Raw genomic sequence first — 26,126 nt, 5'->3', positions numbered from 1 at the left:
TTGGTGTTAGGCCATGTTTTAGAAGTTTTAGAGTGATGGCTCTCCTTAATTTTGATGGATGATTATAGCATCCTCGTTGGTTTCTTGAAAACCTGTATGATTAAAAGCTGCTGTGACTTGGTCAGCCACAGCCCCGCCAGTATCGGTGTTTGTGCCGTTTTCGGTCATTGTTTAATGAAAGTTTCAGAGCAAGTTTCAAGGGAACAAAGATAAGGTGCACAATATTTTTGTAACACTGTATCCTTCAACGTTGAACAAAACCAAACAGCAAATACATAGGACTTTCGTCCTACTCAGCTATGGCGGATATTATTTCTACCCACTCCAGACGTCTTATGGAGTTTTATGATTAGAGGGTCTCTGAGAAAAGCACGACTGAGTTACTTCAGTATCTAGCGTTAAATTAGTGCCTTACCAACCCGTTGGGCGCCATGTAGTGTAGTTCCTATATCCCTGATAGGCTCTGCGCATTGGAATAACATACACTATAGATTTGACATAGGACTAAGGTCAGTATGTCTCTATCAAGTATATTAAACTTAATTACTTGTGTGTGCCAGCTAACTCAGAGGTCACTAGAAGCTTCTCGAATATACAAGAAGGGATTAGTCTCTGACAACCGCATAAACATGACAACTTTGTTTCCTTTTAGAATCGGAACAGTCTCAGAATCGTGGAAACAATAGATAACAGTTTCACTCACTCAATCGTGCATGCTTCGTTTCTACAGAGTTGCACAGAAATAGAAAGATGGGCATTTCAATAAAAGGGTTTATTGAACAATCTTATTTCTCATGCAAGAGATATGAATTGCTACAATCGTAAGACAGACTGCGAAGTACAATATGTACGAGGTTAGCATTAAGATAAAATAATGCTGCAATAGCATGGTTTGTAGCTATGACATATATTAATCAAAATAATACATAAATAACATAAGCTAAAATGTGATACTCATCCGATGCTTCTAAATTGTTCTACCCCAGTGTACCTAACCTAAGTGCAGTACGAGGTTTGAAGTAGGTGCCATTTCTAAAGTATAGCTAGCTATATTTTAGTTTAGCCAAGAGTTGCCAAAAGTTTCTCTAAGTTCTAGTCTGCTCCATACCTTAGAATGAGAGAGGTTGGAATCTCTTTTCTGGACTCGATAGTCTAACCCCCCGCAAGGGAAGTCAGAGAGCACTGGAGCTGGATTTTCTGCGAGGAGGATGGCAGCGTCAGGTCAGTGCATCAGGCTGGAACTCGATCTCCTTCCGAACTTGCCGTGGGGAACCGCGTAGTCTGGGTTGGATCGAATCCTCCAGGAACCGCAATTTGCCAGGGCAAGTGCTGGGATATTTATACCTTGAAGGTGTCGAGGAATGCCAGTATTGACGTAAAAGTCGGGCAGAGGAACGTCATGAATGAACCCCTGAGGAATAGATGTTCATGCATACTTAATGAGTTCTTGGAGAAATCAATATTCAAGCTGAGGGAAATTCCTAAAGGCTTAAGGGTCTGGCTTTCCAAGAATTCGTTGTGACGTGGATGGACGGATGTAGGTGACCATGCCTGTATCTGGTTGGTACGGACAATGTCTAAATAAGGGCCGGATTTCTATGTCCAAATAAGGGCAATGTGAATTGTACCTATATAAGGGCATAAATCGGGAAACCTATATATGAAATCTAAATCTGCACACAACAGACCTTCTTGTTCGCCATCTGTTGGAAATGTACGCTGAGGCTCATGAATCTGGTATCCTACTGCCCTCTCTGAGACAAGCTATGATCATCACCCTTCTCAAAAAAGATAAACCGCCCACGCTTTGCGAATCCTACCGCTCCCTATCACTAATTAATATAGATGCGAAAATATTAGCAAGGATCCTAGCTACAAAAATTCAACCCTTGATGCCCCTCCTTGTGCTTCCTGACCAATCCGGGTTTGTGCCAGAGCGATCCAAATCCCATAATCTACTAACCATCTTCGCCATGTTCTACATTCTTAACCCGGACTTACCAGCAGCTGCCATCATGTTCGACGCGGCTAAAGCGTTTGATTCCATCGAGTGGCGCTATATGTTTCACATATTACAAAGACTGGGGGTCCCGAGCGTTTTGACAAGATGGATCCAGATCCTATATACGGCCACATCAGCTAGAGTGCGCGTTGGTGGGCTCACCTCGGAACCTTTCAATATTGAACGTGGCACCAGGCAGGAATGCCCCCCTATCCCCCTTCTTTTTGCTCTCATGCTGGAGCCCCTTGCTTGCAAAATCTGCCAATGTCACAGGGCCTCTGCACTTAATTTTAATCACCGACCTGTCAGCATTTCAATGTATGCAGACAACATGGTTCTCTTTATTCGAGATCCCAAGCAATATGCATCCCCTGTCCTCCGCAAATACATTAGATTTGGTCTTTTTTCCGATCTCACAATTAATTGTGAGAAATCAGTTATCATACCACTGACAACAGTCACGTCTCAGCCTCAATTGGACTACCCCTTGATGTGGACAACGGACCCGGTCAAATATCTTAGCGTCTGGGTGCATTGCGACCCTGACGTTGTAGTTAGAAAAAACTATGGTCAAGAATATAGCGCTCTAGTACAGCAAGTAGATAGATGGCCAAGTCTTCCACTCTCTTTAGCAGACCGCATTGCAGTGATCAAAATGGTCATTCTTCCCCGTTTTCTATATTTGTTTGTAACATCCCGATCAAATTTACTAAACAATTTTTTACGACAGTGCGGACTCAGCTTTTAAGATTAGTGTGGGGTGATGGGCAACCCAGAATTAGCCGGCAAACACTGACACTCTCTTACGATGAAGGAGGCTTTGCCGCACCAGATTTTTATATGTATTACCTCTGCGCACAGGCTCAATACGTCTATTACTGATTTAGATCACACGACTTTAAAACCACACGTCGCGGTGGAAGATGGGGATGCATATCCTATTCCACTTGCGAGCGTGCTGACACACACTTGCAGACACACGCCAAAAGTAGAAATAAACACCATTGACGTCACCATTGCGGCGTGGCAAGCGATCGGCGCATGTGCACATAAACTACCCCTGTACGCTCCTGCTCTGCCGCTGGCTTATCATGCGGCCCTGTCCGTTACTCAGGAGGTGGGCCCCATGAAATCCCTAAAAGAAGCTGGCATTACTCATATGCGCGATCTCTATCCGGGAGGTGGCTACATCACAGGAGCCGATCTGGACTACATACAAACCCCCCTTTACTTTTTCAATACTCCTGTTATCGCCTCAAACGTGTGATACGGGACCATTACCCATGCTTCCCTGCTGAGTCCTCTACGCTTAACTCACTACAACTCTTGCTAGTGGCTCCAGCCAGGAAAAAACTGATTACTAAATTATATAGGGCTGCACAGGAGGAAACAGTCCGGGGACCCGACAAAAGCCTTAAGCGATGGAATGATATCTTGGACCCCCAGATTACTTTGAAGTAATGGGAGCAAATATGCAGCTTGACGGGCCGCCTTACACCCAACGGCAATTAACGAATCATTCACTTTAAATGTATTCATCAAATATATCACACCCCTGCCAAATTGCACAAACTGGTTCTAAGGGAGTCCGACCAATGTAAACGATGTAGGCAAACTAAAGCCGATTTTATCCATCTTGCTTGGCAATGCAGGCTGGTACGGACTTACTGGGAGAAGGTGGTGGAATGCATTCACACTATGACAGGCACTGTAATACAATGCACACCCCTGGAGTGCTTACTTGGTTATGTCCCCCAGTCGAAGGGTACCGTGGGCAGGTTTGTGAGGGTCACCCTTTTGCTAGCTAAATGCCGAATTCTGTTCACATGGGCAAGCACACAGGGTATATCAAAGACCTCGTGCACTGCTGCGAAAATTTTAACTTATACGCTGAGGAACTGCTGCTAACATCCAAACCTAAAGATATTTGGGAGCCGCTCAGGCACTTCCTAGCACTTCAAACTCAAGATGATGACGGGTGACTTAATGACCTATCTATGTTACTGCTATAATATATTTTATGACTGTGTCCATTGTGCCACTGTTGAAAGACCTCTATACTGTATGTACTGTAAACACTGATCACTGAAGATTCGCATGTTGTTACTTCTCTGCTGTTGCTATGGTTTATACTGCCCTGTGTGGCAGCATTGTTTGTATTATGACACGAAACTAATAAAAAAAGAATAAAAATAAAAAAAGTTACCACTGCACTTAAAAGGCGTTCTTTAGAAATTTTCACCATCAATGCTTCCATTCAAGGAAACATCCATGGTTGATTGCACACAGCTGCTGGCCTCTGAGCATAGAACGCCTATGTGTAGTTGGGTCAAAAGGCAGAACTCTGAGGCTGGAAGTGCCAGTGGGGTTATCATTCACACATACAGGTCTCTGAAATGTAGAAATGTAATGGCCCCATCACATCTAGAAAAAGAGGGCTCCAAGGCACAGAAAGTGGCTAAAGCACTCCTTGGAGACACATAAAATCCATGAATATTTCAGTCCAAAGGCAGGATTCCGCAGCATGGAAAGTTCAGTCTATAAGTCAGTGTGAGCCGGAGCCCTGGGTGCATGAGACATCCTGGATAATTCCATGCAGGTGAAGGCCACAGGGGCACGGAAAGTTAGAGGGTGAAATCATTCCCATTGCAATGCTCATTTGTGGTATTTGTTGTGCGCTTCTGAGTAGCACCTTCCCAGGTTATGATTCTTACTTGGTAGCAGAGGGTGCATCAGTTAGCCATGATCCCTTCGGAGCCCGGGCCGGGGAAGGCTAAGCCAGACACAATGGAGGCTCGAGACAAACACCGCTCGGAGGCGGGAGGCTCCCTGCCCATTTGCATAGCCCGTGAAAATGGGGCGACCAGGATTAGTCACCCCAGGGCAAGCTACGCCCCCCCCCAAATTGAGGGGCGAGCTGTTGAGCGGCGAGGGGGGATAAAAAGGGGCATAAGGCCTAATACCTGCAAACTCCCCCCTCGCAAAAAAACAGAAGTGAAATCCCACCCACCCACACCAGAAAGAGGCAGGCGTCACAGCCACAAGGGTAGAGGTGAAGCGGAAGAAACCCACGAATGATAGACAAAAGGGATAAATTACTAGAGGTAGATGGAAGGCTCACAGAGTGTCCTTGGGATGCCTCATGGCAGGGGCACTGAGGGAGCCAGTAACAGCAGACTGCCATAGACAGAGTAGATGTGATGCTCCTGCAGGGCCCTTCGGATGCCTCACAGCAGGGGTACGGAGGGAGCCAGATGTCAGGTCTCAGCCTCAGGCGTAATAGAGGAGATGCTCACACAGGGTACTCCTAGGTATGAGTGCTGCTCAGTGCGCTTTTGATTTAATCTCGCCTTGTACACTCCCAATTGTTGCTCATTTTTAAAGAAACGGATTTTAACCTCTTGCTGCTAACATCTTTTAGAATTACTGAATGTTTTGAATTTGAACTCGTGTGCCTCCATTTGTTGCTAATTTTTAAGGAAATTAGTTTTAATATCTTCACTGCTAAATCTTTTTAAAAAAAACATTGAATGTCTTGAATCTGATCTGTGTTTAACATTGAATTATTGTACCTGTGCTCCTTGCTTTGCCCTTAATCACGCTCTTCCTGTTCTTTGTGGCCGGACCGGATTTCCCGGTATCACTCCCATGAGCCTATCAGTTTGGGCGGGGGGAGGAGACTAACCCCACACTCGCCATAAATGACAGACGAAGCGCGGGAGCGCAGCGGGCACGTGCAGAGGGCGCGCCGCCAGCGTGCCAAAGGAAAGCCCATCTGCGCCCGTCCGTGGCTGGCCGGGGCCAGGGGCCATACACCCTGCCCATTTTTTTCGGTACACCGCTAGGGAGCTGAAACTAATGCAAGGCAACATTCCAATTGACATTACCATTCTAACCAAATTGGTTAAGGATGGGATTCTGAGACTCAGAGATACTCCCCCAGACATTAACCCAAAATCCTCCCGCCTGGAGGATTACCCCAAACAAGAGATCTCGCGTGAATCTGCTTCCTCCCAGCTGAAGTTAAAGGGACTCATAATCAGCTATTTGAACACTCGCTCACTGGTGCAACACCAGCTTGAAATATTTCAGCTCCTAGACTTAGATAATCCGGATATACTCCTCCTCACGGAAACGTGGCTCACTGAAGAGTCTGCCCCCGACATCCTCACAGCAATACCTGAAAGATACTATATCCTTCAGGCAAACAGGACCTCTGGTAAACCAGGGGGGGGGGGGGGGGGGGGGGGGAAGGTTGCAGCAGTCATTCATCAGAAACTAGAGTTGACTTCATTAGGGTAAATGGGCATACCCTCAGTCGATAGCCTAGTTTTGAAACTTGATTCATATCAGTCTTCCTTTATTTGCGCCCTGTTCTACAGACCCCCTGGTCATATGCCCACTTTTCCCCAGTTACTGGGTGACATGATCTCCCATCTAGCCATTAACCACGCTAGACTCCTCATAATTGGGGACTTCAATTATTGGCCCCACGACTTAAGGGAGAGTGCTAGCTCTGTCGAACTAGCAGATCTGCTCTCCAGGATGAATTGTACTCAGCATGTCAACGTAGCCACTCACATAAAAGGGCACATTCCCGACCAAGTTTGGACATCTAACTTGAAGATTTCTAATCTATTGATCTCCCCTTGTACTTGGTCAGACCACTATTTTATTATATTTTCTCTCTTCGGTGTTCATTCCATCAAGCCCCAACGAATAGAGAACCATAGGGCTAGAAACGGGAGAGGCGCAAACATAGGTAATTTCTGCTCGCTATTGACTAACTCACCCCCGTCAGAACAGAAGTCACCCCACAATCAGGCAGAAAGCATTAAGATATGGTTCGAATCTGCAAGTGATAGTGTTGCCCCAATGAAGAAAACCAAGATCATGAGACCTCATGATGCCCAACGCTGGTTTTCCAACTACCTAAAATCAAATAAACTTGCTCTGCGTCAAGTAAAATGTAGCTGGAGGCGTCACTACTCCCCAGACAAGGACATATTTTTAACACAGCTTAAAGAGTAGAAAAAGGCTATTTTACAAACTAAGGCGGATTACTTCTCCAAGAAAATTCTAAACTTGGCAAATAAGGCCAAGTATATTTTCTCAATCGTAGATGAGCTCTCCAAACCGGACAGGGTCACGGTGAAATCTGCCCCTTCGCAATCTTTATGCGACTCTCTCAATTCTTATTTCATTGAGACAATTGCCACTATTAAATCTAGCATTCCTACCTGTATCCCTCCCACATTCTCTCATACTATATGTAAGAACCCTCTTTCACTTAATCAAATTCCTTGGATCTCAAGGGATGCCTGTTCAAGAAGGTTGATTCCGGTTCCCCCACTGACTGCTGCCCACCATACATATTACGGGAAGCCTTTCTCACTTGCATGGACCCCGCTCTCTCCCTTCTGAACAACTCTTTCGAGCTGGGTATAGTCCCAAACATATTTAAAGATGCGGAAATCATCCCTATCCTGAAGAAACCTGGCTCTGACCCCCTGGTTCTCAGCAACTATCATCCCATTTCCCTTTTGCCCTACTTAGTCAAAATTCTAGAGGCTCATGTGGCGAGCTGCCTTAGCTCCTTCATTGAATGCTCCCAGTTCCTCGACACTCATCAAGCAGGCTTTAGACCTGCACATTCAACAGAGTCGGTCATTCTCACAGTCATGGAAAAGCTTAGAGGGGGGGCAGACAAGAACATCACCCAGGCCCTAGTACTTCTTGATCAGTCAGAGGCATTCGAGACGGTCGATCACAATCTTCTGATTGACCGTGTCAGCAATGCCGGGATCAAGGGTCTGGCGCTTAAGTGGCTTTCTTCCTTCCTCAGCAACCGGTCTCAAGCAGTTCGCCTCACTAACTTCTCCTCCAAGAAAATGAAATTGACTTGTGGGGTTCCCCAGGGCTCTTTCCTCTCCCCGCTCCCTATTAATTTGTACTTATTACCCCTGATCCGCTCCTTGAGAGAAAAGAAGGTTGGAACTTTTAACTATGCTGACGACCTCCAACTTGTATTTGATATCAATCAATCGGCATCTTCTGTGTCCAACTTCCAATCCACCATGAACTTTATCAGCAAATGGATGAATCACAACCAACTTAAGCTGGACCCTGATAAAACTGAGCTGATCCTTACGGGCGGCCAAGCCAACCCGTGGAATTCCAATTTCTGGCCTCCACTCTTGGGAATCCCCCCACTTCCAGCATGCTCTACCAAAAGCCTGGGCATAGGGATCAGCAATGATTTGTCCATGAAGGCGCAAATTGGCTCTGTGGTCTCCTCCTGCTTCTTTCAAACACGTAGAATTAAGAAGATCAGTAGATTCCTGACCACTGAAGCCCTGACCCTAATTATCCCGGATCTGGTTATCTCCCGCATTGATTATGCCAACTCATTGTATGTCGGCACACCAGCCTATCAATTACGTCGCCTACAGTTGGTGCAGAACCAAGCGGCTAGGCTGATCTTTCCCCAGCCCAAATGGCACCATGTCAGATCTTTAATGAAAAGCCTACACTGGCTTCCCGTGGGAAAACGCTGCACCTTCAAGCTGAGATGTACCATTTTCAAAGCTCTTTCTGGTAATAGTCCAGCATTTATTTCTTCTAGGATTCAACGTTACATTCCTTCTCGGGACTTGCGGTCTCCCCATCTGAATCTGCTGGCCACCCCTTCTTTCAAATGAAAGAAACATGGGGAACTAAGATTTGCAGTCTTGGCCCCACAATTTTGGAACACTCTCCCTGCGGAGCTGAGGTCTGTAACTTCTCATGCACAGTTTAGGAAATAGCTTAAGACCTGGCTGTTCTCCCAGGCGTATGACCAGGCGCGTAGCTAGGGGGGGGCGGTGGGGGCGGACCGCCCCAGGCGGCACTGTTTTTAGGGCGGCCGCTCAGCACTGGTGGCCCGTTGCGGCTGCGGCGGCCTTTATAATTTATTTAGGGACAGATTTGACTGTCCCTAAATAAATTATAAAGTCAGCCGCGGCCGCAACAGCGCGCGCGGCCGGCGGCCCAGTTAAAAGTTAAACTTGTCTTCAAGCAGCGCGGTGAGCGCGCTGCGCACTGCACGCACCTGACGCTGACCAGCAGACCTACTTGTTTGTGGTGCGCCAGTGCGTCAGCGCCTGCTGCAGTGCTGCCTTGCCATCATGACGTCGGTCGGTTCCGGTTCGGCAAGACTAGAGCCAGGACTTCGTATTGGTCACCCAGCCTGCTCCAGGGCCTCGCGATGAGAACGTTACGTAGTGGTGACGCGTCACGCGCTTCACCACTACGCACTCGTGAGGACCCAATTCTGTGCTGCACAGGTCGGAGTCGGATTGTCGGAGAAAATAAGTTTGTTTATTCCTATTCCCCTTTCCTGACCCCTGCAGCTGCTTATCGCATCAGGCTCAGGCAAGCAGAATTAAAGTAACTAAGGGAGGTTTGCTGTCACTGACAAAAAAGCGCATTCGCTCTGTTTTCTGTACTAAAGTAAAACTAGAACTTCGGGCACAAAAGCAGGTATGTTTTCACTTTAACAAGACAGACTGCAGTTTTTCTGGATTTCACTTAATAACTCAGGATTAATACAGGATTACTGTCACTCTGACAGAACCGCACCCCCTGATTCAGGATCGCACTCAGTTACAAGATTGTGGTCACTCTTGCCAGTAGAAATACTGCTGCTCTCACACAATTGCTACCACTCTGGTAGTATTGTAGATGCTCAAGTAGGGTCGATGACTGTGGAGTAGGGTTGCCGTCCGTGAGGCATGATATAAGTCACTACGACAGGACTATCCTCACCCAGGCAGGGCCCGCAGTCAGAACCGTATATATCTTCCTGAAATTCACCAAATCGCTTTCCTACTGTTACCATTTGCTCGAAGTTTTTGAGCGTGCTTAGCTTACTGCCTGGCATGCTCAATCTATAAATTTTGTTTACCTTGCAGTTCATATCTATGCCCCTTTTTCTCCAGCCAGCTAAAGGGCTCCTTGCTGCTTTTACTCGGGAGCATCTCTAGCTGCTTCTTGTTTGAACCATAAACACTGGGGCGTGATTATTACAGTGACCGGGAAGGATTCCAGCTTCCCCCGGCAGACTCGCTGCCTCAAACCACATTGCACTCACTTGGGTAGGATAGGACTCACCATGCAGGGTTGCTGTCACTGATTGAGACAGGTACCTCCACAGACGGTAGTGCAGCTGTTGAGGCACGAGTTGCACAGGAATCTTTATGGGAGTGCATTCATTCTATGACAGAGCTGTTGACCCCTAGGGCCCTACAGATCCTCTGAGGTGGGGTTTCGTTTTCTCAGCCAGGATTGCATTCTTAAACACGGGATGCCCGGCAATTGTTTTTAGACCTCTGTTCTGTTGGGAAACCCAAAATTATCATCACTGCCCGAAGACGCAGATTATTTACTCCAGAGCGAGCAAGTGCTAGATATCGAATGCTCCATAAAATGGATTGTTCATGGCTGGGTGGGGAGGAGGAGGTGGGCGTGGGCAGTCGCCATGCCTCATTCAGCCTGGTGCCCCTTCTGCAGCACCTGGACCAACGGATGCGCTGCCATGCTGTACTAATGGCAGACTTTGCTGTATAGATGCTAAAAACCTGAACACTGTGTTTAGAAACCCTGGAACTATTACTAGTGAGGATTATCAATATTCAGTCCCTAGTGCCCAGACTATCGAAAGTGCTTCGATGCTGAACAGGTTTCATTTTGTGCGCTATATAATCGCTAACTAACATCAGCATTGTGGTTAGGTGCTCCGAGACAGCTAATAAAATGAACCCTGTCCTCGCTTTCATTGTGGATAAGAGTGTGAAGAGGGTTGCAGTTTTTAACCGCTCTTCACCTGTTGTGACTTGAGTGATCGGAGCAGATGTGCTGCCGTCTACAAACTGACTGCTGTGCACGTTGGAGGCACTGGCACGGTGACACAGAGTTCGACTAGTAGGTAAGAGAATGTGTTACTATTTTTTTTCTTTTAAAAATATGTGCAGGCCCAGCAGGACACATACTTCTGTGCACGTCATTTAAACAGTTTTTATCCTTCTCATGGCCGATGCAGGACACAATATGACAACGCAATTCAGAATGCCCAGATAACGCTAGTGATTAATGATCCTGCTGGAGAGCAATCGTTTGTCTGTTGGTAGTTTTTAAGTGCAGATGAACTGTATTTTATGTGGATAGCTCAGTGGGTTACTGCCTTTGTCACAGAGATCCTTGTGTTACTTGCAGTTCAGAAGTTACAATCCTAACATAGGACAGTGACCAATGAACTGTCATCAAAGAGCTGCATACAAACATGAATGGTATCGTTTTTTTTGTTTTGTGATATAGTTAGAGCTTCCTCAGTCTTTCATCATTCTAATGTTGCTAAAATGAGTATGTTTGAGCAGAGATACATTTTTATCAGTAAAGCTGATCCCCATGGAATACTCTTTTAAATCCTAAGGTTGTGTTTCCCCAGACCAAATCCTCTCAAAATATACTGCCCACCAGTATGGATGACATGTGATTCCTACACCTTGTAATCCTCATTGGCTTATGTGACATTCCCTGTAGACTGATTTACATACTTGTATGATTGATTGTCTCTGTATAATGTGTTTGTGGTGTAAAGTGCTGACACACTACACTACACTGATATGAGTAGCGCTAAACAACAAATGCATATGAGAGAGGGGCTACGGAGCGATGAGAGGCACTGGTGGAGGGTGGCAGTGAGGGAATCTGAGGAGGAGGTAGTTGGAGGGGCTGTGGAGCGATGAGGGGCACTGGTGGAGGGTGACTGCAGGGCTCGAGTCGGGGTACCAGGCGGGTGGACGGTGTCCCCTCACTTATTTTAACGGGAGCTCGATTACTGGAGCAAATGGAGCCACACATTTACTCTTTGGCATCTCTGGGGCGAGATTGGAGCTCATTCAGAACGCTGCTCACGCGCTGGCTTCTCTGATGCAATGGCATCTAAGGGGTGAGCGAGGGGAGGCAATGAGTCTGATGGTGCAAGCCACTTTCGTGACATTACTTCCTGTTGTGACGTCAGCGTCCCCATACTTCTTTTTTTAGGACTTGTGCCCTGGGTGACAGTGAGGGAATCCGAGGAAGAGGTCATGGTGTGGAGGGGGAGCTAGGGTGAGATGAGGAGCACTGGTGGAGGGTGGTAGTGAGGGAGTCTGAGGAGGAGGTCATGAGGGGGAGAGGCTGCAGAGAGATAAGGGGCACTGGTGGATGGTGGCAGTGAGGGAGTCCAAGGAGGAGGTCATGAGGGGGAGGGGCTATGGGGAGATGAGGGGCACTTGTGGCGTGAGGCAGTGAGGGAATCTGAGGAGGAGGTCACTAGGGGGGCCATGGAGGGACGAGGGGCACTGTTGGAAGGTGGTAGTAAAGGTATTTACAGAGAAAGAGGTTATTAGTGTGGCGCCAAAAAAGACTTTCGCATCAGCGCTAAAGCCGGCCCTGTCATGGCCTTTCTGTTTTTGTTTATTTAATTAGCAGTCGGGTCATAAGGGCTACTGTGGAACATGCTTTAAAGTGCTGCTAATTATATTTACTGCTATATTCAATGTTTTAAGTTTTAAGGTGATTTTACTAATGTTTTTACCGGGAAAAAGCAAAGTGGAGCTCGATAGTGTCTGATATGGGGCTGGGGCCCAAGGACAGCTGTGAGAAAAGGTGCACTGGAGAGAGGAGTAGTGGATAATCAAGCCTGTAAGGGAGAGCGTTGCCGAGTCCGGGGTCAGCTGGAGGTAGTAATGAAGAGGGATCCTCCATGAAGGCTCAAACAGATGGAGCCTGAGTAGTATCACTTGCCTGATACTCCCACCTCAAAAAAATCCTCTTCCCATCAAAGGAACATTACATGGAAAAAGCACTTTTTGTGAGTGATAATATTTAGAAAGAGATTTGGAAAAGAGTGAGTTTTACTGGTCCTTATAAGGCTAAGAAGAGATAAAGGAGGGCTCTGAAGCAGGCCTGCCCAGACATATATGCGACAAATCGAGCCCGCAGTGGCCCACCCAAATGCACCCTTGGCCCACCCAAATAAAAATTCCTGGAGCCAGGCCTGATGTGTGGCAAAAATATTTGTGCATGTTTGTTATGTGGCATTGCTCTGTGGTGGTGACTGTTTTTAAGCTGCCTCATCTGGAGGCATCCGACTGGGCCTCAGTGGGTTTATCCTGCTGGCTACGATGCATGCTAGTATTTTACAATGAACATTTATGTGCGATGGGGATAGTGATATGTATGGTTAGGGTTGAATGGCCACACAGTGTTAAAGATCCTCAACCCTTTACGTTCAAAGAATGGGTGAGCACAGCTCTAAACGGTTTGAAGCTGAAAGGCTCTCCACAGAGAAGAGGCATGGGGCTTCAAAAAGCATTCCATAAGCGATCAGTGACTGGGTGTATAATAATGTTAACAGACAAATCTTGTGGTTCCAGCATCTGAGCAGTACTTCCAAAATTAAGACCCATTACACACATTAAAATCCCACTCCACATTGAGGAAGAATGTAACAGCTTGGACCCAGGGGCTTAGTTGATCCTCGACCATTTACATTCAAACAATGGATGTCTGGAGCTGACAGCATGGCACTCCACAGAGCAGCCCTGCCCTGGCACTGCCTCCCAGCCCGTGTCTCTCTCGGCAGTGGCTCCCTTCCTGTGTCCTGGGTAGACTTGGGGGTAAGTTACAGGCTCAGCCCACAGGACAGGCGGCTCTCAGCTTCCCACCATTTGCTGCACTTCCAGCCCATTAGGAAAATGAAGACCCCTCTCCGGTTGCCCGAGCGGCTAATGCCGTTTTCTGGAAACCCTCCTCATTCTCTTTATCACTCCCTGGCCTCTCTCCCTCACACTGGCCCTCCTCATTCTCTTCCTGTCTCGCCTGTTGGTCGCCCCCCTAAGTATGTGCATCTACAGTCCCTCTACCAATTTGCCTGCCTCTACTCCTTCATTACCTCCCGCTGCTCTCTGACACAAGCCTGACCATGTAATTGCACGTTCTTTTTTCTTCCTGCATCGCGTCCTCTTCCATGAGGTTCCCTCCCTGTCCGGAGTGTGTCTTGCTGTGCATTGCCCTCCCAGGTTCTTTTGTGTCCTCCGTCCCCAGACGTGAACCAACCCCTGCCATAGAGACCCTGGCTCTGGCTGCCACCACTGTGGAGTGCTGCTGGAGGCTGAGTGAGGTAAGAGCTAAACGTTTTCAGAGGGGATATTTAGTGAGTGGCAGAGTGGCAGCATAGCTGCCAAGGTTTCAGATGTGTGACATTTTCTCATAACTTCAGTGTAATTATGATTGACATTTCAACGATTATGAGCATAGCTCCCAAGGTTTCAAATTGCTATGTGTGACATTTTCATAATTCAATTGTAGTTGTGAGTGACATTTCAACGACTATGAGTGACACTTCTTTGCGAGCAAAACTCAAGCAATGAAGACGAGGGAAACATATATATATATATATATATATATATATATCAGTAATTACACCCATTTGAGCAATGAGAAACTCTAAGAAGACTAAAACTGGTACAAATGTCTGCGGCGGCGGACTCATAATTGCAATAAAATTATGAAAATATCACACCCAGCAATCTGAAAGCTTGGCAGCTATGCACTTTGAGGCTGCTATTTACCAACTGACGTTGGAACTACTCAAAACAACAATGTACAGTAGAACTCTTCTTACTGTGTATCATCTGTGACTTGTCCATGCACATCAAGGGTTGGATCTCTTTGGCAGTACCCCCATATAAGTCATATAGATTGCACAATTTTCTTCTCTAATGTATAATTCAGATGTAGCTTACTCAAATTATTTTAACTTATGTTGGTAATAGATTTTAATGGGCACATATAACAGGGGGGCACAGTAGTATAGCACAATACAGCCCATCCCATAATCTCCATGATTATCTCATGTACATCCAGGGTTCGATTCCCTGGCTTTACATCCCTTAATTTTCAGTTTGATTGTTATTGTCTTCTTTAATTTAGCCATAATGTATGTGTGGTATTAGTTTGGCAATATATTTAAATAGACACACCTAACAGCATCTCATGTAAGTTTAGCATAATGCAGCCTACCTGGTATGCTCAAGACTCACCTCTGTACATCTACTTCCTTTAATCTAGATGTATTTCACTTAAATTTTAGCAGCTGACAATCACACTTAACATGCTTGATGTCGTCTTTGTCTTGTATCTATTTATTTGCCCTGCACATTTCTTTATTTCGAAACATTGACCATTCTTGGCCGACATCACTGTGGTTTAATATTTCTTGTTTCTTCTGAATATTCAAGGAGTGCCGCAGCGCCGGAACAGTTTGTCCCGGGTCTTGGATAGAGTTGAACAAGTCCCCATGGCCCCCACAACTGTGTTTAAGGAGTGTGATCATAATGTGTCGGCCCTCCCTGTATTTTAGCTTTGGGCCCCCAGGCAGGCTGTGCACCATGTGTGTGCTGAGGCTGCTGTGAAGGAGAGATGCACTATTACAAGCTGGTTTTGGGTACCAAGAGCACACGTCTTTTCATTCCCAGGGAGTTGGTTGCTGCTGCTTTGAAGTAATGACAGGGAGCGGCCCCTGGATGTTGCCTTTGGGCCACCAGAGTGGGCTTTGTATCTGGTCTGTGTTGGCAAGGTGGAGCTGACTGACCCCTTTGTGCTGCGTTTAGTTTTAAGGGCACACAGTGAGTCATTCCCTGTGAATAATTAATTTGCTGTTTTTGAAAGATAAAGAATCACAGGCTTCGACACTGTTAAGTTGGTTTTGGGTCCCCAGAGCACATCACGTTCGTGCGGGTCCCCACTGCTTTAATGGTGGGACCATGATGTATGGTCATTTAATGTCAGCTGTAGATGAAGGTTACATGAACAGTGTCATGTGTGTGCATGTTTGCATTGTGTTGAGGGGATTACCAGGTAATTGTTCACGCAGCTCTCTGATGGATGTCATATGAGGTTTTTCTGAGTCCCCAGAGAGATCATGCAGTCTGTGTGTTCTCTTTTGTACTGCCAGTCACCGGTGTATTCAACTGTGTAGCCTTGGACCGTGTCATGTATGTGCATGTAACTTGCATGATCAAGGTAACTATTCGAGGCGATATTACGTTTTTTTCGGACCTCTTTGAAGTGCATGCCCTCCCGCGGGGGTGGGGGGGTGGGGGGGGGGGCGGCAATCTGAGGGATAGCCCCGGGCGCCACAAGCTCTAGCTACGCCACTGCGTATGACTAATCAATTTCCCCTCTGTTGCAGCCTCCCCCTTGACTCTAGCTCCATGAAACCGTTTGGTGTACGCGCTCTTTACAAATTCTTTTAACATAACATAACAGGGTCCTTGGGATGCCACACTGCAGAAATCCGTAGGAGCAGGGAGTGGCCAAGAAGGGGTCCAGGGAAAGCGGGACGGCCCTTGCAGCCCAGGCAGGTCCTAACGGACATCCACCAAGTCTGGAGCAAGTTGAGGCCTAAACCTGTGAATCAGACGCCCAGACATGTGGGCCCCCTCCCTAGAAATTGGTTTGGCTAAGACCACATAATGACCAAGAATGTACTGAGATAATTGCAAAGACAATAAATGTGTTAACATGGATGTTATAAATGACCATTATAAATGATCATGAAAAATTGCAAAAATGTATAACCATGTTATTTTTAAATAAACTGCAACATTTAAAGGCATCAAACCAAGTTGTCAGTGGTGTGATTTAAAGGGTAAGATGGAAGCAGTTGGGGATGGGAGGACGACTCACCTCTTGGGAGGGGTTTTGGCAGAGGCTCCATTCCTGAAAATGGCTGTCACAATTCTAGGCCAAGTCACACTGGTTTCGGTCTCAGAATTCTGAAGGCAGCTTCAAATAGCAAAAACACAACACCTAATATCTGTCGATGACTGCAAGCTGTGCATTCTACCTTAGAAAGACGTTCTGCATTTGGTATATTCTCAGAAAAATGACAAGCTTTCCATCGGAACCGTGACAGGTAAACTGAATATACTTCTACCCTTAAACAAAAAGGAGAGTTCCAGCTGGTTTAAAAAAAAGTAATGGAATATTAAAGATGACACCTGTACCGAAATAGATCATCTGCGGCGTACCCCAGGGCTCATCCCTCAGCCCAACGCTGTTCAACATCTACCGGGCACCGCTCGCCCACGTCGCCCAACTACACGACCTCAACATCATCTCCTACGCCGATGACACCCAACAAATCCTCTCCCTCATAAAGGACCCCCACACCGCCAAAACTAACCTCCATGAAGGAATGAAGGCCATCGCCGAATGGATGAGGAACAGACGACTGAAGCTGAACTCGAACAAGATGGAGGTACTCATCCTCGGATCCACCCCTTCGGCCTGGGACGACTCCTGGTGGGCGACCGCACTGGGAAGAGCTCCCACACCCACCGACCAATCACGCAACCTAGGGATCATCCTCGACTCCACCCTCTCCATGACTAAGCAGGTCAACGCCGTCTCTTCCTCCGCATGCTCCGCAAGATCTACAAGTGGATCCCCACCGAAACGAGAAGAACGGTCACCCAGGCCCTCATCAGCAGCAGGTTGGACTACGGAAACGCACTCTACGCAGAGCCTCAGCAAAACTCCTGAAAAGGCTTCAACGCATCCAGAACGCCTCTGCACGCCTGATTCTCGACATCCCTCGCCGCAGCCACATCACACCCCACCTGAAAGACCTGCACTGACACCCCGTCAGCAAGAGGATAACCTTCAAGCTCCTCACCCACGCACACAAGGCACTCCACAACACCGGACCATCGTACCTCAACGGACGACTCAACTTCTTCACCCCCACCCACCAGCTACGCTCCGCCGACCCCGTCCTCACCACAGTCCCCCACATCCGAAGAGCAACCTCCGGCGGCAGATCATTCTCCCACCTCGCCGCAAAGACCTGGAACACCCTCCCCATCCACTTATGGCAGACCCAAGACCTGCTGACCTTCAGAAGACTTCTCAAGACCTGGCTTTTAGAGCAGTAGCAGCATTTCCCTCCCCCCAGCACCTTGAGACCCTCACGGGTATGTAGTGTGCTTTACAAATGCAATGATTGATTGATTAAAAATAAATAAATGTACCTTCTCCGCCGCACGACTCTCCCAATGCCGCACGCCACTTCTCCGTCTTTGGTCTGCTGCAAGCACCGGTGGCACCCAGGCTGCCGGACTCTCCCTTCCAATCACAATGCTGCAGGAGCAGTATTGCGATTGGTCTTAACGCCCTGTGTGGATGCTCAGACAGTCGCTGGGAGCCTGGGCATGTTCCCCACAGAGCAGTGCAACACAGCCCAATGGGGAACATGCCAAGTGCGCATGGCCGGCCAAACCATCTTGTGCTCTTAGAGGAGTGCAAACTACTCCTCCCCTGCTCTTGTGTCACAAAGTCCAGCCCCGCCCCGATTCCCACTTTGAAAAATAAAATGATAATAACGTCCTGTTATTAGCATTTTCTTTTTCTTTTTTGCACTGCTGAAATGGCAGTGGGACCATGCTCCTCCGTCTTAGCTGAGGAGCCGCCACTGTAATACAGACAACATACCTCATCATGGACAGTACTATTGCGATTATGGGTCCAAGAAGCAAATGGCCTTTACAGACAGACATCTCATGGAAGTTAAATACAAGGTGAGAAAATAAATTGCAAAGGATTTCAAATCAAGCCGTGGGGTTGATGAAAGGACAGCTATGACAATATGTGTTAATAAGGGATTAGGAGATTTCTGTGGGTTTTAAAGACAACAATATACAATAATCTTTATTGAAATGTGCTTAACATCCTTTTTCTAAGACCAGCATTCATAACCAAGCAGTCCTCAGACTAAGCATAAAAGTATGACTTCCCTTTTATTCGGCTACCAAATTCTACAGACAAAAATTAAGCAGTTGAATTACAACGTCCAAAACCCAACACAACACTTACTTGTGAAGTACAACATTCATCAGAGCTGCCAACAGTACAGTTCAACATTTCCATGAACACTACACAGCACGAGTATATTCTGACGGCTCATTGGACTTCATTCAAGTCATCAAAAAATCCAACCATGCACTTGCAGACTCAACCACCACGTTTAAACCATTAAACAGTGGCAGGGTGTGCATTGGTTCACCCTCATCAGCCACAAAACCAAATACTATTGGAAGCAATCCAAGATCAAGATCACAAACTTCACACCAGCATGGCCCCCTATGGGTCAACAAAACCCTCTGAATAGCAAAGGACACGGCGTCAAAATTCGGAGTCAATCTTGACAGTGCCCAGCATGGAGAGCCAAATAGGGAAAGTAATTCTGAGCAAGCTGTTAACCATAGGCTTTTGAGAAAATGCAAAGGCTCCTCGAAGAAAATGCAAGAGATTTGATAATACACATTATTACAGGGGACACATAATTCACGTCAATTTATTATACCTCAGTGTGTTCAAAACTGGCCTTTTGCTTTGCTTAAGGCCTGAGAGCGACAGCTAGGGGCTACCAGAGAGCTCTAAATTCTCCCATCATACCCCACTTAAAGAATACTCCACTTGTCCAGTTTTGTATCAGATGCGTTTCCAGAATGTCGAATCCGTCCTAGCGAATCCCATCCATGTGAAATTGAATCCCCACGGTCTTCTTGTGCATGATCACATAGAGCCCTCGCGACACTCCTCCGTACATCTCTTTCCTAAGTCTCCTGTCTACTCTTGCTGGCTTCTGTATTCTCGGTTCTTCTATTTATTGCTCATTGTATACCCCAGCCAGTCTTACTTATATACTACATTTCCCTTACTCTATATTGTACTGCTGCCTATGTCCAGGACCCTGCCACCCCCAAACCATAGTACGCCTACCCCAACCCACACTCTGTATCTCTATTACTTATAGGGCTAGTTATACCTACTACCTCTAATCCTGTCTAAACCCTAGTACTTTTACTCCTACCTGTGCCTTAGTACTGTTATCCTTGTCTATACCTAGTGCCTTTTCCCTATATGTACCCTTGTATCTCCACCATTACTTACAGCTAGGCACCTGATTGTTCTCGTGGTGGGAATTCCGTCGTGAGACTGATACTAAAACTGTGTGTGTGTGTTTGTGAGTGTAGTAGGGTATCTATTGGTGCTCTGCCTTGTGTCAGGGAACCATGCTCCATCGCTGATGTTTAGGGTTTTCAAGATAACTGCTAGGATTTGCAGCATCCTGCCCAACAGCCCTTTCGAATTGCTTTGAAACAGATTAATCCCGGCATACTTTAGGGTGGCCACCAAGCTGAAAGGGATAGCCCATAGAGTACGGAAGAGACCAGAGGTAGAATAACATTCTCATTAGCAGAAACCAGTGTTCAGGCGGCTGTGCTTCTAAATGTGTGAGCTAGATAAAATCTAGAATATCAAAGAGCGAACATCAAATCACATAAAATGGCACACACTGATCCTACCAAGCCATGTCCAACCTATCCACTAACCCCTCAGACTCAGTTGTACAACACATTGAAAGCATATATCATCTGTCAGAAGCGTGGACTACTTACTATCATAAAAACAATTGGCACCTTCACCAGGAAGCAATCTCTTTCACCAACATGTTGCAGCAAGTGCTTGGGTTGATAAGTGTTTAAGTGATGGATACATAAAAGCGCAGTTATAAGTTAGTTATGGTTCAGTGCACACAAAACTGAAAAAGACGTGAAATGCACCATTTGTGGAGTACAATACATACTGCACACCTCAACTCACACCCCACTATGTTTTGCTCTTGGGAGACCGTCTTTTTTTTTATACATGCTCTTGGCCATGGTTTAGGCACAAGTTAATGTGTCAATTGCACAGTACCACGCCATAACTGGAGAATTACAGGGCCTTTTTGGTATTTTCTGAACCATAACTAACTTATGGCTCTCCTGAGACTCATGTACAAACATTCCATTTACGAAATCATAAATTGCAACAAAAAACGAATCACAATTTGCAGTTTCTCAAATGAAATGTTCTAAAATGCATTCAGTAGATGTGATCACAATTTGCGCATCAACTTCTACTGAATGCATTGGTATTTTGTGAACCGAGCTATAGGTCAGTTCGCAAAATACAGAATCGTATTGGGAAGTAATTTTACCTACCTCATTAAAATGCATAAGTTAGGTCTCAAATTGCGAGAAACTATGATTAGATCCATTCACAGTCAGCAGACCACCCTCTCTGAGATTCTTTTAAATAAAGCAATCTTTTTTTTAACTGCAGCTTGGGGTGTATAAACAAAAAAATGAAAAAATACACAAAAGGAGCAAGCCTGTCTACAGTACTCCTAGAAAACGTTTTAGTCTGCATTCACAACGTTGAAATGGCAAATGGCTTACCACCTCCTTTGAGGAGGTGGTAAAATATTAATATTGTGTGACTGGTTTTCAGTCACAAAACATTACATGTCTTAAGAAATTGGTATCTGTAAGGCATTCCCTTAGCACACCACTTCCAAGTACCCATTCGGTATGTATTCCCAAACCTAATTTGGGATTCTGTAACTTGTTACCAAATCACAATTTGGAGCTTGTGAACACAAAAATGGAATTTTGCAGTCTTAGAGGCTCTTATTTAATGAATAGGAGCCTTTCTGACCTAAAAACTAGCTTTGTACACGCGCGTCTATGATTGTTCAGTGAATTCCATGGGTTCTTTATGATGTACTGCCAGGAGCAGCCCGTGCAGGTAAGAGCAGTGGAGCAGGGTGAGGGGGAACTCGACAGATGACAACGAGGGAAAATTATTTATTTATTCAATTTTCCCTCGTCGTTGTCTGTCGAGTTCACCCTGCCCCACTGTCCCATCGCACTTACCTGCACGGCTGCTCCTGTGTACCACAGACACTGCCCATGTATCAATTCTGCACTGTGCATTGTTTTCTGCCAGGCTCCTACAGCCATTCACAGCGGGGTGGCTCACAGGGTCTGCCTGGCCTTGCATTGATCCTAATTTGCTGTCTATCAAATTTCATGCAGATTCATTCAACAGAACCAAATATATTAGTGAATGCAATTTGTATTCCCCTTCATTTATCTTTATCTCCCTTGGCAGATTTGCACCAAAATTGAAATACCAACAGAACGCTAAACCTTCTAACCATCTACTAAATTTCAAGTGGATTCACTGTGCATATCAACATTAATGAGCAAATTAACATTTCTGCCACCCTTTAATGCACCTGCATGAAACTGAGAAAACTGGGATTCGACTGGAAATGATAAGTCTCTGCCAAGTTTCATGCAACTATCTCAAAAGGTTACAAGATTATTAGTGAATCAAATTTCTGTCAAAAGTTGGGCACTCCTAGCAGAATTTGAATACTTTTCAGAAATGGGGCACCCCTACCTACTGAATAAACCCACTGAGGTTAGGTCAAAAAAAATAGCTATGCTCATATATAGCTATAGCAAAAGCATTAGGCAACCCTTAGGGAAGTGCATACTAAAGTTAAGCAGTACCAACCATTTTAAAGTATCGAATACACCTCAATAGGTTTCAAAGTAGAAAAACAGTGACATAATTAATGAGCACAAAGTTACCAAAATCATTAAAATATGTTAAGGGGAACCGGAGATATGATTTAAAAAAACATTTACTGCAAAAAATGCATTTCAAAAGTCGAGCACTATGGGAAAACAACAGGGTGTCAATGTGACACCCTGCCACCCTTGTATATGCTCCCCCCATTACCGAATCGGTATTTACCGAATCGGTAATGGTGACTGGCTTCCCATTGATTCCTATGGGCCTCCAGGCCCATAAGAATCAATGGGAAGGTATGCCCCATTACCGAATCGGTAAATACCGATTCATATTTACCGAATTTTTCCGAATCGGTAAAATTTACCGATTCATTACCTACATCACATTTACCGATTCATAAATACCGAATCGGTAAAATTCGGTATTAATGAATCGGTAAATGTGTTGCTACCTACATATGGCCCTAAATGCGGACCTACTTCCGTTTTTTGGCATTGAGAGGGTTATCAAATTGGCTTGTGGGGTTGATAGAAATAAGAGATTACACATTTTGGAATCATGTTATATTTTGGACCTGAATTTGAAAAATCACAATGGCCTCAACAAGGGGGAAAAGATGGCCATACACATCTATTCGACTTGACCCTCTCTACCTCTCACATTTAGCTAAGTGCACTAGTTTGGATAGATTTCTTTATCTTATTTTTTATTTCAATGTACTCTTATCTCCAACATAAATTTCTGTGTCTGGTCACTATTAGAAACTATGTCTCGTGGCCATTTGGCCTTCATGCTAGAGACAGTGTGATGGCAAAATATAATTATTGACCGGTATGAGCTACATCAGGTATTACACATAAGTGGGTGGAGACAATTATGTATACATGGATGCTTTGGAGTAATTAGCTAAGAGTTGTACATGCATTATTCTTCTCATGTCTATTATTACTGGCCCACTGGGTTAATATTGTGGGGCACAAATGTTTCTGGGTTTCATTTTTGGGTAAGGGATCTATGCTTAAGTATATGCCAATAATTTCAGCCACAGTTGTGTGCTAAGATTCTCATGGTGCCTGAGATTGAACATTGCATTCTACAGCGATGTTATGTACTTGAAGACATTTTCTAGTATGGAAAAACTATGAAATTAGCCTTTGTAAATCAATTGTGATTAATAATGACCAATAATACACTTGCTTTGCCTTTTATACATGATGCTCTGAATCCCCAGTCTCAGCAATATTCTTTATCACAACAATGTTGCCTCACATATTGTGTGACTACTGTATTGTATTCCGGTCACCATAGTTCTTAACCCCTTCGCAGCTAGGCCTTTTCCCACCCTATGCTAAGCCTTTTTTGGCTATTTGGGGTAGCTCAGGATTAGGCACTTGTAACTTTTTGTTCACATAAGCTATCCATGCCAAAGTTGCATTCTTTTCTTACAACATCTTTAGGATTCAAAAGGTACCCAGGGTTTCGGATTCCCCTGGAGGAGACCAACAAATTAGCCAAAAGACAGCAAAATTTGGGTTTTGGGGGGCAAAATGGGAAAAAATAAATTGTCTGATTTTTTCCGTACCAATGGCATCAACAAAGGGTTTGCAGTGCTAAAATCAAAATCTTCCCAGCTTTCAGGAACAGGCAGACTTTTGTTAGAAAACCAACATTTTCTACACAGTTTTGACATTTTACTGGGATATAGCCTATTTTTCATATTTTTGGTGCTTTCAACCTCCTTCCAGTTAGTGGCAGAAATATGTGTGAAACCAATAATGGATCCCAGAGAGCTATACATTTCAGAAAGGTAGACTAAAGTCTGAATTCAGCATGGGGTTATTTGTGTACATCCTTCCAGGTTTTTCTACAGAAACTAACAGTTTAAATTTAAAAAAATGGAATTCAGTTGAATAAAACAGCCATTTGTGCCTATGTTTTCGTCTGTAACTTCTTCCAAGTATGGCAGATGTTTGGAGGCAATATACTGTAATGTCTGCTGGACCCCTCTGGTTGCAGGGATGTATAGGACTTGTAGGTTCACCAAGAACCGGAGGCGCCCATAGCAAATAACTGAGCATTGCCTTGCAAAGGTTTTTCATTGTGTACCAATATATAGCAATTAATTTGGTAAAATATAAAGAGTGAAAAATAGGTATCAAGGAAACCTATTTATTTCAGAAATGGGATCAAACTATGGAGTTTAGAAACTGTGGTTATTTGCACATCTCCTAATTTGTGGGTACCCATACTAGCATGAGAATTAGGGAGCATTTTTCAAAATGACTTCTTTTTACACATTGTCTTATTGGAAGGCAGAAATGCATAGAATGTCAATTGGTAATAACACTTGTTCTATTATTCTGTGTTCCCCTAAGTCTCCCAATAAAAAAGGCACCTCACTTTTGTGGGTAGGCCTCATGCCCGCGTCAGGAAACGGCCCAAAACGCAATGTCGACACAATACATTTTTCCAGTGAGAACTGACCCTTTTTTGCAATGTGCCTAGTTATGGATTTTGTACTCTAGCTCAGCCGGCACCCAGGGAAACCTAGTAAACCTATATTTCTTTTTAACTATTCAACCAGGGGAATCCAGGATGGGGTGACTTGTGTGGCTCTCACTCGGTTCTGTTACCCAGAATCCCTTGCAAACCTCAAACTTTGTAAAAAAAAACAACACAATTTCCTCACATTTCTGTGATGGAAAGTTCTAGTATCTGCAGAGAGCCACAACCTTCTACCCAACCAGCATTCCCTAAAGTCTCCTGATAAAAATGGTACCTCACTTGTGTACATAGGCCTATTGCCCGTGACAGGAAATGGTCCAAAACGCAACGTGGACACATCACATTTTTCCACAGAACACTGACCTTTTTTTGCAATGTGCCTAGCTGTGGATTTGGGACCTTAGCTCAGCTGGTGCCTAGGGAAACCTAGCAAACCTGTATGTTTTTGAAACATATACACCCAGGGGCATCCAGGATGGGGTGACTTATGTGGCTCTCACCAGGTTCTGTTACCCAGAATCCCTTGCAAACCTCAAACTTTATTTAAAAAAACACATTTTCCTCACATTTCTGTGATGAAATTTCTGGCATCAGTGAGGAACCACAATCTTCCACCCACCAGCATTCCCCAAAGTCTTCTGATAAAAATGGTACCTCACTTGTGTGCGTAGGCCTAGTGCCCATGACAGGAAACGGCAGAAAATGCAACGTGGACACTTCACATTTTCCCACAGAAAACTGACCCTTTTTTTGCAATGTGGCTAGCTGTGGATTTGGGACCCTAGCTCAGCCGGCACCTAGGGAAACCTAGCAAATCTGTATATTTTTGAAAACTTGGCACCAGGGGCATTCCAGGATAGGGTGATCTGTGTGGCTCCCAATAGGTTCTGTACCCAGAATTCCTTGCAAACCTCAAACTTAGTCCAAAAAAACATTTTCCTCACATTTCTCTGATGGAAAGTTCGGGGAGCCACACACTTCTACCCACCCAGCATTACCCCAAGTCTTCTGATAAAAATGGTACCTCACTTGTGTGGGTAGACCAAATGCATGTGACAGGAAATGTCCCAAAACGTACTGTGGAGACTTCAAAATT

The sequence above is a fragment of the Triturus cristatus genome, chromosome 1_1, assembly GCF_964204655.1.
Source record: "Triturus cristatus chromosome 1_1, aTriCri1.1, whole genome shotgun sequence".
NCBI lineage: Eukaryota > Metazoa > Chordata > Amphibia > Caudata > Salamandridae > Triturus > Triturus cristatus.
Note: the sequence above shows the minus strand (reverse complement) of the source record.